The 18484-nt window shown below is 42.1% G+C and overlaps 1 protein-coding gene across 2 annotated transcripts in view; it reads left to right on the top strand.

The window, feature by feature from the left end:
* The window catches only part of crp (transcription factor cropped), a 216983-nt gene that overhangs the window by 106388 nt on the left and 92111 nt on the right, over positions 1–18484 (top strand). The gene's annotated exons all lie outside the window — the stretch shown is intronic.

Here is an 18484-nt window from a genome sequence, read left to right as displayed (position 1 = left end):
ATTCGATAATGGACGGCCGTGCCGGCTAAATGGAACACGAGTGCACGCTGCGCGGTATGCGCGATCAGTTTCCGCGCGGTTCGAGTTCGAGTTCGAGTTCGTCGAAATGAAAGCTTAATGGAAAACCATTTCTTTCACGTTTTCATCGACTTTATGCATACAAGTACAGTAGGGACCCTCTTATACGAACATTTATTTTTACAATATTCCAGTGATCGAACTTTCTACTATCTAATCGTTGTATTGTTTCGATACATTATCGCCTCCTAGTAGAGAAACTGAATGAAATTTATAGATAATAGAATGTTTTTGTATCGGGATATTACAAGAATAAAACTTCGCATAAGAGAGCCTCTACTGTTCATACGACGAATATAGAATAATGTCTCTCTAATTGACGCCCAGATTGCGCACAAAAATAGAGAATTTGGGAAGAGGAGATACGATTATTCGAGCCTTGCTTTTTTTTTATAGTTATAAATTATATTTTATATAAAAATATATTTTATAGTTTCTTTTATAGTAAGTAATTATTAGTAAGTAATTTATTTTATAGTAAGTATATTTTATAGTTATAAAAACGAGCCGCAAGACTCGAATAATCGTATCTCCTCTTCCCAAATTATCCATTTTAGTGGACAATCTGAGCGTCACTATGGGAGACATTACTGTACTCGTCATGGAGAGGTGGCAGTATTTTGTGGATTTAATGTGGATTTATAGGATCAATGTAGATCGATAGAATTTATGTCAACTGAAGTAAAATTGGCACTCTCAATTATAAGAAAATGTCACCGATCTGTACGATTGCCTCGTGTAATCTGTTATGCTTCGCAAATGTTTTACGCTGTCCTAAAAATTATAGTAATGTATCTATAATTGACGCTCGGATTGTCCACAGAAATAGGCAATTTGGGAAAAAGAGATACGACTAATTTGAGTCTTGCGCCTCGTTTTTATAATTACCGATTTTCAACAATTATAAAAACGAGCCGCAAGACTCGAATAATCGTATCTGCTCTTCCCAAATTATCCGTTTTAATGGACAATCTGATCGTCAGTAAGGGAGACATTACTGTACGTTGTATCTAGTTCAGAAGCATCGTCGCGGATCTATGTTTCCTGTATAAAGTTATGCATGGTATGACAAACGATTCTAGCGCTACTTTGCTTGTAAATTTCGATGCTACACTCCGCTTTGTTAAGTCGGTCCTGCTCTTTAGAATCTCGCGGTGCTCTCCGAGATTTAGCTCGACCGACCGAGTTCGAGATTTAGTTTCGCAGGATATTTGGCAATTATAGCAATAAGATCGACATATTTGCGGTCGGTGTTATCAGGTTCGAAACAAGTCCTTACAAAACTGTTCATCCGATTCACTGCTTTATCGCCGTTCGACATAAGGTGTCCCTTGTTTTTATTATTATAAAACTGGGTACAGTAATGTCTCCCTTACTGACGCTCGGATTGCCCACAAAAATGGACATTTTGGGAAGAGGAGATACGATTATTGGAACTTTGCGGCTCGCTTTTATAATTGTTGACGATTCGTAACTGTAAAGACAAAACCGCAAGGCTCGAAGAATCGTATCTCCTCTCCCCAAATTGTCCATTTTGTGGATTCAATTAGAGAGACATTACTGTACTTCTATACATATAGTAATGTCTCCCTAATTCACGCTCAGATTGTCCACAAAATCGAACAAGTTGCAAAGAGGAGATACGATTATTCGAGCCTTGTAGCTCGTTTTTTATAATTGTTGACAATTGATAACTATAAAAACGAGTTGCAAGACTCGAATAATCGCATCTTCTCTTCCCAAATTGTCAATTAGAGAGACATTACTGTAGAATGAAATGAAATTAGCATCGCAAGCGTAATTTAAGCAGCGAATCGTCGCGAACCGAGATCGGGAATATAGAAGACCGGATAATATTTTGATGTTTTTTGTAATTAACGATAGCCGCGCTATAGGCTAACCGATTTATATGTGCATATAAGGAACGCGTCGAGTCGGAAGTGAACAGCGGTTGGCGCAGCCTTCCCCGGAGGAATTCGCGCTGCATCGCAACGTTCCAACGAATATACGACGCAGTAAATTACACCGTGTTTATTAACATCGATTACGAAGCGAATAATTAATAGTCCGAGCCTCTTACGCGTTTATCTTCTAAAAAGTTGCGTCGTTGCCGCGCCGAAGCGTTCTTGAATTATTACGGTGAAAGAGGTGACAAGAGGTGACGAGGTCAAACGCCGAGTTGCCTTTCGAATTTAGTTTTACTAATTACCGTGTTGTCGGTGCCGGTTTTTCGCGTTGTACAAGCATTTCTGTTTCTTTGCGAAGTTATGCGTTAACACGAGCGATAGAATTCGTTACCGGTTCTGTTACAAAAACCAATGATCATGTCCTCCGTTTATTACAGGTAAGTCTGGTTCGTTGTTGTCGAACTTCCTGCGACACAGAAGCGACGGGTCTTTCGGGGAAATTTGTTCGAACGAGTTTCGGTAAGTAAACGCAAAGCGTGGATCCTCGCACAAAATCGAGTGATTAGGGGAAAGCTAAATTTATTAGGTGCAAACTGGAGTAAAACTGTTTCCTAGTAAATCCAGGAGATCGATTGCCGATATGAGCCGTTTATATTTTGAAAGTGGCATAAGTCACTTTGTTTTTAAGTCGATATATTTAAGGGTTCGCGTTTTAACACGTTTCAAAATATGGATGCTAACTTTCGAGAAGATTTACTTGTATTTGTTATCTCGGGATACTGATATTTCTCTCAGTATAAATAATTTCGTATAAACATTGAAAAATCACCACTTTTCATTACGGTAAAGTGACTTATGCCACTTTCAAAATAAACGGCTCATATGGTGCGACAGAGCCTCGATTATCCGGGCTAAGCAGAGGTGACATAAAATGTTCGGATAATAGAACGGTTAACCAGTTAGCTGTGGCGCCTCCTTTTCAAAGCGCGCACCTATATGTGTCGCGAGAATCAAGCGGCACGACAAGTATACTCGTCGATCACAGAGCAAGTGTCGCTGTTGAAATATTGGATCGAAAATGCGGTTTTATTTGATAAAATTAACAATTTTATTACTAATATTTACTTGTTCTAATATAACTAATATTTAATATATTATAAGAAATAATATAATAAATAATATTCTATATAGCTAATATTTACTGTTACTATACTGCATGCATAATAAACGAAAAACGCAAGAAAAATCAAATACTTATGAAAGTTAAAAATTCAAATTCCTGCTGTAGAGTGCTATTCAGCAAAGCAGGGAACGATACATAATGGTAAATTGCATATCGAACACCAATATCGCGAATTATTCATGCAATTATTCATATGTTTTATTTGTTCGTTTCATTATCTGATCTGGCCCCAAAATATTCTAAACATCTTGAAATTTCAGAATAGGTTTTTGTTTTCACAAAAATTACAATTTAAACAGACAATGGTCGCTACTTTTTACGCACGACGAGTATACTCGTCGTAACACAAAATACTGCCACTTCTCCATGACGGGTATACTCGTCAAACACAGTTGACTGGTCGAAGCGTCAGATGCGATCTTCACCGATTTGTACGGTAAAATGGTTTTTGTACATAATTCACCTTTGATCGAGCCGATCACGAGTAAAAAGTATCGAAACAACGGATGATTCTGATATTTGAGAAGATTCGGATAATCGAGGTTCTACCGTATTCCTGTATAAAATAATAAATGAAACGATCGTTTGCCTCGATCTCCTGGCTCTTCCTACAGCAGAATGGAAACGGAGAATGAAAAACCAGAAGAATGGGTGATTCAGACCCAATAACTCGCATATGCTGGAACGCAAATTCTTTTTGCGTCACTATGGGTCTTTTTGCGTCTCGCACTGTCTCGTTCAAGCGTGATGTAATGAAATACTTTCAACGATATCTTTTCTACGTAGCGAGCGGCATTTACCGAAGCCAAATTTATTAATTCCTTTCACATCAACCCTTGAACAGCGGACCCGTTTTAACAAAAAGATACCTTAATATGCTTACAATCATACAGGGTGTCCCAAAAATGTCTCGCAATGCGGAAATGGCGGGTTCCTCGGGTCATTCGAAGCAACTTTTTCCTTTGCAAAAATGTTCTCCGAGACGCCGTTAACGAGTTATTAACGAAAAACAGTGACCAATAAGAATCGAGTATGGCTGACGCGAGGCAGTCTAGCCAACCAGCGCGCGAAGCCCAGGTCCGTCCATCTGGCTCGGTCGCCTCGCGCCAGCCGAGCTCGCCTCTCATTGGTCACAGTTTTTCGTTGATAACTCGTTAACGGTGCCTCGGAGAAAATTTTTGTAAAGGAGAAAGTTGCTCCAAATAACCTGAGGAACCCGCCACTTTCGGATTGCGAAACATTTTTGGGACACCTTATATATGACTTTCTTTAGCAAATTTTGTTAACATATATTTTTAAATCTTCATCTTCTGGAAGATTTTAACGAATATCTTTACGTACATCTTAACGAATCTGTCGACAATTTGAATCGATTGTCAGAAACCAGATGGTCGTATAACGATATTTATATTCTGGGTCTGAACGGACCCACGAGCTTCGCCGCTCGAACGTTAACGAGTTACTCCCTTAGACGAACAAATAAATAAATAAATTCAAGAACTGGATCGACCGCGAGCCGATCTCGTCGCGGCCATAATTCGATAACGCGGCAACCCGATAGGAGATGGAACGTTGTTTTTCGTCGTGCTCGTCGATTCGTTTTCCCGGGGGTGCGAATAATTCGATTTGTCAACGTCGACGAGAACCGCTGCGGCTCCGATCAGCGTTCTTCGCGGCGTTTCGACTTCGCGTGGAAATTACCCTAACGCGATTTCGCGATACAGATTTGCTACAGCTACCCCTCCGTCTACCGATCGGCGTGGCAAGCGAGCAAACTTGCCACACGGTAATTACCCGTTCGGAAAGCTTTGTACGCGTCCGTATCGCCGTGGCCACGAGGTCACAGACATTTTTCAACTCTGCAATGGCACGTGCTCGAGTTACAGTTACGGACGAGGAAAAGAATGCTCTCGAGGAGTACGCGTACGTGTCTCGCGATCGTGGTTAGCCGAAGGGTGGCGCGGGCAAACGAATAAAGGCATTTGTCACATGCCCCCTTTGATACCGCCGCTCCACCCCCGTCTTGTTCCTCGGCGTGTTCCCCGCGCCCCCTGGAGGGCGGTAATGTCGTACAATGGCACCCCTCCGAGCGAACGATCGCTCGGCTGTATCTTCCTGCGAGCCTACTACGATTCGACCGAACGAATCCTTTTCTTCTCGCGTTGCGTCGCGCCGCGTCGCGTCGCATGGTGGTGGGGTACGGCCGATTTAGGTGGATAAAAATGCTTCATTATCCAAGAAGGTCGTAAAGCCGATGATTATACCTATGTTGTACGTTCGAAGCACCGTTTCACAGTTTTCCACAAATAATTTCAATATATTTCTTTTTTTTTTTTCATAATTCGAAGCGAATAATATTGGGTCTGGGAAAAAGTTCGCGGCGTTTTGTTAGCAAAATTCAACTGGATTTCTTATATTGTGAAAATGAATTTATTTGAACCAAATATGCTCCATTATTATCGACAATGTTTCGCCATTTTTCGGGTAGTATCATGATGCCATCGGTGAAGAACTTCCGTGGTTTCTGGTTGAAAAACCGAATCAAGTGGTTTTCGCATGCTTCTTTCGAAGCCAGTTTAATTCCATTGAGGGAGTTTTGCAAAGATCGGAACAAGTGATAGTCAGAGGGTGCTATGTCTGGACTATACGGTGGGTGCATCAAAATGTCTCATCCAAACTCTCACAATTTTTTACGGATTGTCAAAGAAATGTGTGATCGGACGTTGTCGCGATGGAAGACATCTTTCCTATTATGCAATTCGGGCCGTTTTTTTTTTCAATTGCGTGGCGTAATCTCTCCAGTTGTTCACATCAGAGTTGAGAATTAATCGTCTGACCAACTGGAAGTACCTCACGATGGACGATTCCCTTCCAATCCCATCACGCATACAGCATCGCCTTTTTTAGCGTCAATCCTGGATTCGCGAACGCTTGTGACGGCTCGCCATCTTTTGTCCACGATCTTTGGCGCTTCCGATTGTCGTACGTGGTCCATTTTCCATTATCGATTATGACACGTTTCAGAAATGGCTCGATTTCATTGCGTTTCAGCAGAGCATTACAGATGTTGATTCGATTCGTCATGTTTTCCGCGCTCAATTCACGAGGAACCCAAACACCCCAGCTTCTGTTTGTATCCAACTTTGTGTAAATGGTTCTAAACAGTTTTGTGGTCAATGCTTAGCTCCATACCAATATCGACACTGCTAATAAGCTTGTCTTGCTGGACTTTTTCAACAATTTCATTAGCTTTTTCAGTATTACTATTGGAAATGGGTAGATAAATAAAAGTAAAACGCAGTGAATTAAACTTATCCCTTTTAGTTTATTAATTTGATGTACGAGGAAGGACCGTCTTTGCTCTCCTGATTGCTCCAGGAGACTGAAGACTGTTCACAAAGACGAAACCAAAAACGTCACCTAAAGACAAAGAGCACTCTGTTCTATATACATATGAAATCATTGTTTATCTAATGGTACTCTGGCGAGACTCTCGGCGTCGATTCGTTTTTGTAACTTATATGCTAGAAGGAAAAACTTCTGAGTATTCAAAAGAGAGAAAATAATCCAATAATTAGCTTCTTCTTTCACATCGAAATTACCAGAACGAAAGCGAGCGAACCATTTCCGCGCAGCTGATTTTGATAATGTACCTTCACCATACGCGGCACAATTTTGTTCACAAGCCTGCGCAGCCTTCTTCCCTTTGTCGTAATACTATTGTAAAACATAGCGAAATTTCTCATTGTTTCTCTCCATTTTCAAACGCCAACAACTTCTTAAGTACTGCACCGCCACGATGTTTATACGCCCAAAATAACGTTCAATGTGTCACATTTAACGCGTTCCCTGCCGCGTGGGGCGTATACGCCCCACGCTGAACTTTCCGTTCAAGCCATTTGGTATTATCATTGTAAAATGAAGAATTTTTTAAAAATTCATTATGCAGTCAATTATGGACATCTTGATACTATTGCTGATGTTCTCATTTAATCGTGGGGCGTATACGCCCCACGCGGCGTGATGGGCCATTTTTCTTTACTGTAACTTGTTTTAACTGCATTTCTCTTATTCCGATCAGTCATTTATTCGCGTGTCGTTGACACAATACTTACTGCTTCACTGAAGCTGGGATTGATTTATAGTTCTATAGTACTGTAAAAGTTGTAACATTCTGCGATAGTTGTGTGGATAAACCACACTTATGTTTGCCATGTTTTAACAAAGTTCATCGTAACATCCCTTTGTAATCGCATACAAACTTGAATTTAACTAAAATGTTATATTTTAAACTAATATAGGCATGATAAAAAAAATTATATGTGAGGATGCAACTCGCTTGGCATAATAATGATCAGCCAGGTATTTGTTAAAGTAATTCCTAGAAAAATAAATTTATTGGTTTGCTGTGTTATGCATGTTAAACTATACAACCTTTCCTTGATAATTATGATTTTTGCACTATTTTAATTATTGTAAAGCATACGCCAGAAACAAAATAATACAAATGTAAAGCGTGGGGCGCATACGCCCCACGCGGCTTGAACGGAAAGTCTTCAAAAAACGGTGTGGCAGGGAACGTGTTAAATGAAGCGTTGAGTGGCATCGTTGCAATAAGTTGTTCGTGAGTAATTAACAATTGACGATATCTATCGGGAAAACGCCACGAACTTTTTCCCAAGACCCAATATATTTTGAACTTCGAGTACACGAATGCCGAACGCGATGCAGTCATCCGACCGGCACAAAATTCTCGAGGCCCCGCACAGTGGTCGATTGATTCTGTTGAAATTTTAGCCTCGAACAAAAATTAATCTATAGTTTACTTAGTACTAAGATACTAACACTTTATCGTCCGGTCGTGGTTAAGGCTGCCACTCAGTAAGGACTGGCTTAGTCGCGCGCGCATTTGCTCCCAGTACCGGCTAAATTTTCGCTATTCATTGTGTTGTGCTTATTCCTTTAAAAATAATAATAAATAATAATATAATTATTATAATTATAATTCATAAGGATATGGGGAGGTCAGCATACAGGAGGTCAGCTACTAACAAAACAGTAAAGAAGCGAAAACCGTCGATAGCTAAAAGTCGATTAATAGGCTATCGGTCGATAAGCATTGGCAATCGAAAAGCCGATTAATAGGCTAGCGATCGATAAACATTGGCAATCGAAAAGCCGATAAATAGGCTAGCGTTCGATAAAGTGTTAAGATTTCGGTTTACATTTTCGCCGGTTCCGTCAGCGGGCAACGACGATGATGTAAACTGTATATAGCAAAATACATATATAATAATATAGCGATACATCATCACCGGTACCATTAGATATACATCGTACCCTGACTGTTTGGGGGTCCCAGCGTCAATAATATAATATAAATATTATAATTTAAATATTATAATTATATTATTATTATATCTCTTTAATTATTAAACGCGACAAATAAAACGTCTCTGATTGGTGGACAAGACGAACCCAAAAAGGGTATAAAAGAAGCGTTTTTTCTTGCCGGACTCTCAGTAGAGTTTGATCGCTCGATCGTTTTCGCCCATATACCTTCTCTCAATAAAGGAATAAAATAAAGTCTTTTCAAGAAAAGAATTAGAATCATATTCATTTCCATTCCATAATCCCAATAGATTCCTTATAAAAATCGAACAAAACTCATTGTCGCTGGAAACTTTGCTTACCGACAGGTAACAGAATGAAATATTTATCTTCGTAAACGAACATAACATTTCTAACAAATAACGAGTAAACCCACGAGGCTTGTTATCAGATGTTGCGACGTTATGCAAAGCATGATACTGTTTATGGCTTTCGGACAATAGAACTAAGAAGCTCGCGAGAATTCGCAGCTATTTTTAGATTTTGCGGTTGCAAAATCGTTGTGTACCACGTTACGAGAATTAGAATATTAGAATTCATTCTAACAGTTTCTAAAGAAGTTACGCATCGATACCTGAAATTTACGCAATAAATTTCATCCGTCATCCAACTAATTCTTCTGCGTTTTTCGAACAACTGGGAGCATTGCTTGTTTCGATAGAACAGAAACCTGATTATCGAACTTCGTTAGAAATCATTTTCAATTATTTCAATTTCTTCCGGTATTAGTAAAAGTAAACGTACGAAACCTACCAAATGCACGTAACAGATAATCATAAATCAAACTGAATAACAAATTTTCCGCCAACGATTTTAGTCTTGTTGTATCCAGAAAATATTATATATCTAGAAAACTGTATCAGAAAATTATCAGAAAATGGAAGCTTCTCTGTTTTGCAAGAATTAGCGTCCTCGGACGCTATCGCTGGAATTAGAATCGATTTTCGTGTTTGGGTTCGACGCTGCGTCGGGCAAAGGGACAACGGCGAGAGAGAGAGAGAGAGAGAGGAAGACGCGATCGCGCAGGGATCCTTCGTTGAACCGAAAGCGAACCCGAAGGTCGATTTTGTTGGACGGGGCGACGTTGTTTCGACGGATTTAAGGTCACCGGGTCCAATATCCTCTCGATCGGAAATGGAGGGGTCGGTTATCGTTGCGTGCGACAAGGGCCGCCGGAGGTCCTTACGGTCTAGAATTGTGCACAGCCTCCGCCTACAGAAACCTCAGACGGGGAGCATCGATCTGGGCGTCGGCCTCAAGACACCCCCTCTTCGGCCGACCCCGCCCCACCCCTTTGCCGCCGCTGCTACACCCTTCTTCCTGTCGCGCCCTTTCTCTTCCTCCCTCGCGCGCGTTCTATCGTCCTGGACGCGGCCGATCCGCGCCCCCTTTTCGCTTCTTTTTACCTTCCTACCTTTTTACCTTTTGTCCTGCCAAGGAAACTTTCCCGAAGTGGACCAATCGTGCCTTCATTGTTTTATTCCGTTGCTCCCTTTCGAGTGTTTACCGTATGCCGACGCGACGGCGGATCCGCGCAACGATTATTGTTATTTTTGCCGCCGCGATCGCGGCGAAACTTTCGCGTCGACGTTCCGCCCGTCCGACGCGACCGTTTCTTTCGGCCATTTTAACCTCGGCTCGAGAACCGGCGATCCTTCCGTCAACCGTTTCTTCCACCGTCGCGCTATCCGCGATCTTCCTATTTGCTCCGCAGAATTTCTTTTTCATTCGCCGCCCCGAGACTCTGAGAGCCGATAATTTTTCGAGCGAAGCTGTCCGTCTCGGCGTCGTTCGAGAACTTATCGAACAGAGTTCGCCGCGAAGAATAATTGTCCTCTCGCACAAGACTCCTGTCCGATTTTGCACGGGTTCCGAAAGACCGAGCAACCTCTCGAGAAAACCTGTCGGACGAGGCGCAAAAGTTCTTTAACCCCTTGCTGTACTTTGACGAGCCCGGCTCGCGATGGGGACTTCTACTAACAACAACTAGCTCCGCTAGACATCGATGTGTGTCCTGTTCCGTCCTGGACGGATCAACACCGAATAATCTGTCAGGTCACTTGAGGGCCTACGGGGTCTAAACTACGACCCCGAGAAAAGGTGCCTGACAGACCAATAAAATAAACCGAACCCTACGGGACTAAGGTTCAAATATTTCGGATTTACAACGACGACCCGCTGTAACGACATTTTTTTACCGTTTGCTTTACCGGTTAGAACCGGTAAAGTAAAAAAAAGGGAAATAGTTTTATTGCTGTACTTTAGCCGGAGACCCAAGGTGGTCTCCAACTGCCTTCCGTCGACTTGCCCTTTTTTCAAGGCCCTAGAGCAACGTCTTCGGAAGTGGGGGCAGGTTGGGGGTGAAGCCAATCAGGCTCCAAAAATTGGCCGCACAAAATTGACTCCACCCCGAGCAAGTCAACCTGCAACCCAAAATTTGTCGAGACAGTCAGTCTTGTCGGTAACTCTCACGAGAGATGGTCAATCACTCTCACGCACAACTGTAAACCCCTGGACCTTCTTCGAATAAACTGTGTTGCCTTGCGTTTTCAACCTAGTTTAAACCTTTTTTACAAATCAACTTCACCGCCATTAAGTTGACGTTGGAGGCGCAGCATTTGGAGGAGCAACCTTCAATCTGCGCACCGTACGATACATTCGTACGGCCCTAACATGTCCGTTCGTTTCAATCGAAAGAAAAGTCTGTTCCCCCGCCATCGATATTATTCAACCCTAGAAAACGACCCACTTCTATTAGGTCTGCCGGAAAGTTCTGTCCGTTTTTGAATTGAAATGTATCACAATTTTCACACATTTAATAATATTTATTGTAGAATATACTTTCCAACGTTACTAGCTGATAATACGACGAAGCCGTTCTCAGTGGTTCTCGCCGACGGAGCTTCGCTGGAAATCCTCCAACCCCTTTAAATATAGGTAATTTTCACACGTTCGTTTATGTAGATTTCGAAGCTAAACTATTAGGTCTGCCGGAAAGTTCTGTCCGTTTTTGAATTGAGATATAACACAATTTTCATACATTTAATAATATTTATTGTAGAATATACTTTACATCGTTACTTATGACTTCTTACCTAATATTTTCATTTTATACGAAAAAGTGCATTTTACGCGCGCGAAATCGAGTCTTGCGACTTACACAACGGTTACACTTTTAACAATTTTTAAAAATCTAAACTTTGTTAATGTGAAAATTATCTTAGAACGTGATATATAACAAATTTCGGTGGTGCCTCAGAGTCACCGCTCGAGTGCAAAGGGTTAACTTATGAAAACCCTGTTCTCAAAATATTAGGTCTACCGGAAAGTTCTGTCCGTTTTTGAATTGAGATTTAACACAATTTTCATACATTTAATAATATTTATTGTAGAATATACTTTCCATCGTTACTTACGACTTCTTGCCAGCGTGATGGCAACTTGTAAATGCCATTTTTAAAAAATGATTTATTTTTAGAGGCGAAGAACTCGACTAGTGCTCGGTCGACATCGGCTTCAGTTTTGAATTTTTTTCCCTGTAAAAAGTTTTGCAAAGAGAGGAACAAGTGATAATCGGAGGGTGCTAGGTCTGGGGAGTATGGTGGATGCGACAGAATTTCCCAGCCTGGCTCTGCGATTTTCTGACGAGTCGCCAAAGCAGCATGTGGCCTGGCATTATCATCGGTAGCCATGTTTTCACGATCGCGTCTCACTTAACCCTTTGCACTCGAAGTTTTTTTTGAGTCATATTACCAGCAACTCGAAGCCATTTTAGTGAAAAGATCATATTCACATGTAAGTTCATGATATAAGCATTAAAAGAAAAGTCATCGTTGTATGTTATTATTTTTTTAATTGTTTATGGATACAAACGTCATTTGTCACCAACAGCGAAACATCCTATAACTAATTTTTACGATTTGTTTTTGTTCTTATGTTAAAAACTGAAAATTATTTGCATTGTCTCCGTAGCGGAGCCCTCGAGTTTGAAGACAAATTTTAAATGGCTCCGCTCCGGAGCCCTCGAATGCAAAGGGTTAATAATGACACGAGATATCTTTGTTTCAGTTTATTTAGGAGAGTACATGTGCGTAAATGCAATGATAAAGAGAGATAGTCGTATATGTCTCAAATCAACATGTGCATATGGATTGAAACTCGAAGTGACACTATCGGACAGAACTTTCCGGTAGACCTAATATTTTTCGGCACAAGAAACATCGCGTGGTCGCGTTGGACGACCGAACCAAAGTCTTCGTAGTTATTTGCAAAATAGAAGAGAAAAGCCCAAACACGATGCAAACTTGCAGAAAGAAATTTTGTTTGTTCGCAAATTTTGCGGAGTCGTTCTATGGAGAAGCGATCGGATGAAGATAGCCGCGCAAGAAAAATACGCTTCTTTTCTCTTCGAAGAAAGTACTACAATCGAGAAAGTTCTAATCGTTGTAAAACTGCAAAGATAATACGACAAGTGATTTTCCAAAGGTTTTTATTGAGCGAATCGAACACGATCCTCTCGTCTTCGACGTCGTATCGGATCCAATTTATGGCGCAGCCTCGGATAAAAGTCGAGTTATCGTAGAGTAGGGGAGACCGGGGTTAAGTTGACCAAGTTTTCACATCTCTAATTTTTATGAACAAAGCGATGTTATTTCGTTAACGTGCTTTATACCAAAGGTTTGCATATTCCCTTAACTAGGCTGGCGTAATTTTTAAAAATCGTTTTAATCGAGTCTCGTTGTAGTTTTTTCCATATAGAGTAATGTCTCTCTAATTGACGCCCAGATTGACCACAGAAATTGACAATTTTAGAAGAGAAGATGCGATTATACGAGCCTTGCGGTTTATTGTTATAGTTATAAATTGTCCACAATTATAAAAACGAGCCGCAAGGCTCGAATAATCGTATCTCCTCTTCCCAAATTGTCCATTTTAGTGGACAATCTGAGCGTCAGTAAGAGAGACATTATTGTACAGTAATGTCTCTCTTCTCGGCGTAACTTGAGTATGCCAATCCCGACGCCGAGATATTGTCACGGCCCGGTAATTCATCGATTTTCTTGCGGCCCTTTAATTTATCGTTTTTCTCGCGGCCCTTTAATTTATCGTTTTTCTCGCTATGCTAAAGTTCGATGGTGTTGGTGAACACGTGTGCTACGGCACGCGCCGCGGCTGCTTTGACTCGAATTCCCGGAAGACAACTCATAATGCAATGACATAACTTTTTTTAATTTTAACATTTTAACACTGATCTTTTTTTTAACATATTGCTGATGGTTTTCTGATTAAAACGAGACCAAACGCGATATAGTTTGAACAGATATTTCTGTTGACAAAATCAAAGACAACGGACGTTGCACGTAATTTACTGCCAAGATGCACGTGGCGTGCGGTGGAAAAGAGTTTAGGCAAAGTTGTTGACTTTACCGATGCTGTAACAAATAACGTAAAAAAAGATTAATTTGTAAATAATTCATATTCAAATTGGCTAAATGTCGTGTTCTTTCTCGATGTTCGACATCTTAAAATTCCAGGGTCGATGGAAAATGTACAGAAAACAGTTCCTTTACAGCCTCCGCGCGTAGCCTCGTCTTCAAAATGATGTCGCTTCTCCCGTCCCAGCAAATTTCAAACGTGGAACACTTCATTCTCGGCCGTCTTCGTTCCTTTCTGTCTCCCATCGGTATAAAGCTTCCTATTCCCGGTGTCTAACGTAGGCTCGAATAGCGTAACTTCGGTGATATTTTCTTTCGAAAAACATATGTACATACCTTCTTCGACCTTGCCTTTAATATTTCATATGTTAAAAATCGGTTTTTGTAATGCTTTTTTCGCAAATAAAATAAGTTACTTATTACGTGTAACGAATAAGAATGGTCTAAAGCATGTCGTGTTTGGTATCATTATAATTGGAAAAATGTGACCAATATATTAAAAAAATTTTCACGTATAAAAAATTAGAAATAAAAAAGTTAAGTCATCGTTTTTATTCTATCGTTACAATGTCGTACACCGACTGCCTCCGACGCTGACCGCTGCCTCACATACAAGTATACAACATAGTTTCGCTCGACTCGAGTTTCGTTCCATCTCTCTCCCTCTCACGAGGTGTCGGCAACAATAAAGGCGAGCCGCGATGCTCGAAAAAATCAATTCCTGCGTACTACTCTCGACACTTTAGAATTCGGTCCCGGCGACAGATAGGGAGATTTGACTGTATTTATATCGGGTGGTAGCTACGAGTCAACTAGCCCCGTTAGCGACAGAACCTCCCCTACGTTGAAAAAGATCACGTTTTCTCCCACGGTCGGGAAGAACGAACGGCAGGAATGCGTCGGACGGTTGTCTTACGGGACACCCTGTGCATGAGAGACCGATGGTGTAACCAGCCGGATGGCATACTTACCCGCGACAGAGGGGAAAAAGAATGTCGCGGCTATTGGAACGTCGGCTGGTGGTTCTCTCGCTATCGTTGCTGGTAGCTGGTAGCTGATAGCTGGTAGCTGCTGGTCGTTCGCCGGCAGTAGCGGCAGAGTTCTACGGTTGCTCGGTGTGTCGCAGCGGCGATCGTGGTCTTGGTCGTGGTCGTCGCTTTTCGATGTTGCGAGACGCGCGAAGTCGGACGACCCTGGGGAGAACGTTCGTTTGCCTGTTGCGTCGCCAGCCGGTCGGCTAAGCCAGCTAAGCCAGGCCGGCTGGCCGACACCGGCCACGGAGCCAGGTACGCGTACGTGGAATCAGCGTCTCCTGGAACCTAGTTAAGAATTGCGTAACACGCCGCGGGTCAATTACCTTAGGCACGGATGCCATTGCGGCGACGGTGTGCAATCATTGCAAAGTGATCTCGTTGCAACGCGTACGCCGCTAGTTACGGCTGGCCTCGGCAATTACGTAAGCCACGCGTGTAAACAGTCTACGATTTCGTCGCCGGCGCCTCGCACCTCTCGCACCGCTGCTCGCCGCACCTCTCTTCTCCCCATCTCTCACCTGTCATCTACCGCGGCCAGTGTCCGACTCTCGGTGACTCTTTTATCTTTCATCGAAAAGGTCTCCTTGTATCCGACGAGACCGGGTCACTAGCACCGTAACGGACAACGTCGTTTCGGAGCAAACTCGCGTTGTAGGCTGCAAATGACCGTTCGAGGATTTTTCAGGACGCTAAGAATATTTGTTTTCTCGGTGAACCGCGATTACTATGCGGTCACCAATTGCCCAAATTACCAACTGCCTTTGATCTGTTTTCGGGCATAATTCACTTTATATTTATATATTTCGTATAAGACACTTACGCTTGTTTTATTTTATTTTGTTCGTTTTTTAATACGGATTGCAACCTATTTTTCCTCCCCTTCTTCTATTATCTTTCTCTCGTATTCCTCTTTTAGCCACGCCGCTGCTCGCGCGTCTGACATCTCCCATTTATTATATTCTCGTGTACCGAACATTTTCGCTACAATATGCATTGTTAAGATCGCTGACCTTGAAATAAACAGTGCTTTCGCATCGTATTCGTCTCTTGGTATCGGTCAAGTTCCATATAAGAACATCGTTTTGGTAACATCATTATCGAAGGAGATATTTAGATGGATTTGTATTTATACAAGGTGTCCCAAAAATGTCTCGCAATCTGGAAATGGCGGGTTCCTCGGATCATTTGAAGCAGCTTCTTCCTTTACAAAAATGTTCTCCGAGGCACCGTTAACGAGTTATTAACGAAAAACGGTGACCAATAAGGATCGAGTACGGCCGACGCGAGGCGGCCCAGCCAACCAGCGCGCGAAGCCCAGTTTCGCTCATTGGCTCGGTCGCCTCGCGCCAGCCGAGCTCGCCTCTCATTGGTCACTGTTTTTCGTTGATAACTCGTCAACGGTGCCTCGGAGAAAATTTTTGTAAAGGAAAAAGTTGCTTCGAATGACCTGGGGAACCCGCCACTTTCGGATTGCGAGACATTTTTGGGACATCCTGTATTTTTATCGTACAACTGCTTTTTTACTTCTCGAAAAGCGAAACAATGGGTCTTCTTACCCGTAAATGCGAATATTATTGTTATATATATATATATATATATATATATATATATATATATTATATTTATATATTATATATATCATATATTATTATATTATATATATATTAGGGGGATCGGAAAGTTATGTCGTTTGTTTACATTAAATTCAAACAGATAAATATGCGCAGGAACGACATTACTTTCCGGTCCCCCTAATATTATATTTATATTATAGTACATATATATATATATATTATAATATATTATTATATATTATATATATTATTATATTATTGTTATTATCGACGATTAGATTTAGACAGCGTTACAAGTGAACAACGTATCTTGATCTTGCGACGTTCGGTATAATAATCGACGCGTCGACATTCGTCCTGAAAGGATTAACATCGCGAGAATAGCTTCTCTGGACGAACACGAGAGGATCGAGGGAAGAGGCGAGCGTTCTGTCGTCGGGTCGCGTCTCGTCGCGTCGCCCTATTAGTTTAGAGAGCAGAAATTCCAGCCGGTATTCTCGATTTCTTCAGAAAATCTCGAGCACGACTCGCGTCCTCGATCCGCGCGGGTATATTTGTTTATTTTGTCCCCGTGGAATCCTACTTTTCCCCGTGGTCGCCGCGGCTTCGCTCTCCTAATGGGGACTTCCGTGACAAGTCCAAGATTTGTTGCCCTCGGTATAAATGAGAAGCGAGGGATATCGCGAGAGATCCACCGATAGAAACGGCGTCGCTGTTCTCCTCTGTTCTCCTCTGTCCTCTTCCATGCCTCTCCTCTGCCTGTGCCTCTAGTTACCTCGAAAACCATCGAGATCGTCGCGGACACGGTGTCTCTAGGCCGATCGTGGCCTGAATCGACGGACATTCCGGAGCTATCGATGGAACGAGACTCCCGACGATCGTCCGACGCTGTCCGTGAAATCCCGGCGACGTCTATTTCGAAAACGGTTCCGCCGGTTTCCGCAGGGTTCCGCAACGAACCACGATGTTCCACGATGCTTCGCGAGGTTCCACGCGGGGCCAGCTCGAGTTTCACACGCTTCCAGCCGCCGCGCCCCGAGAGACTTTCCGGGAGTCCCTTAACACTTTATCGAACGCTAGCCTATTTATCGGCTTTTCGATTGCCAATGTTTATCGATCGCTAGCCTATTAATCGGCTTTTCGATTGCCAATGCTTATCGACCGATAGCCTATTAATCGACTTTTAGCTATCGACGGTTTTCGCTTCTTTACTGTTTTGTTAGTAGCTGACCTCCTGTATGCTGACCTCCCCATATCCTTATGAATTATAATTATAATAATTATATTATTATTTATTATTATTTTTAAAGGAATAAGCACAACACAATGAATAGCGAAAGTTTAGCCGGTACTGGGAGCAAATGCGCGCGCGACTAAGCCAGTCCTTACCGAGTGGCAGCCTCAACCACGACCGGACGATAAAGTGTTAATATTTGAATGATCGCGCGGCGACCCCGCGACCTCCAAGAATTTCCGAAGGATTTGCTCGCGGATTAGGTTGAAATCCCGAAGTTTAACCGGCGAAATGAACGAGTTTGCAACACGCCGCGGCCGTTGCTAATGGCTTCAAGATATTCGCTTGTTTGGAGGAGGATCCCCTGGATCACTTTCCTCTCTGTTATCTTCCCTTTGTGTAATAGGTAATGTGTAATAGGTAATGTAACCATAACGTCCAAGCGACGACGATGCGATTGTTTGAATTTATTGTTTTCATTTGTTTGTTCGTATTTGAACGGAATTACTAACGCGTTGGTACGAAGAGGAATACAAGCGTTGTATACGCTCGTACACGAAAGCATTCGAACGCTTGCGTTTCTAACATTCGATTGATAAAATATATGTGTTAAACTGAAGCGTTCGATGCAATATGACACATATAACA

The sequence above is a fragment of the Megalopta genalis genome, chromosome 6 (assembly GCF_051020955.1).
Source record: "Megalopta genalis isolate 19385.01 chromosome 6, iyMegGena1_principal, whole genome shotgun sequence".
NCBI lineage: Eukaryota > Metazoa > Arthropoda > Insecta > Hymenoptera > Halictidae > Megalopta > Megalopta genalis.
This window is presented reverse-complemented; position numbering and strand designations above follow the sequence as displayed.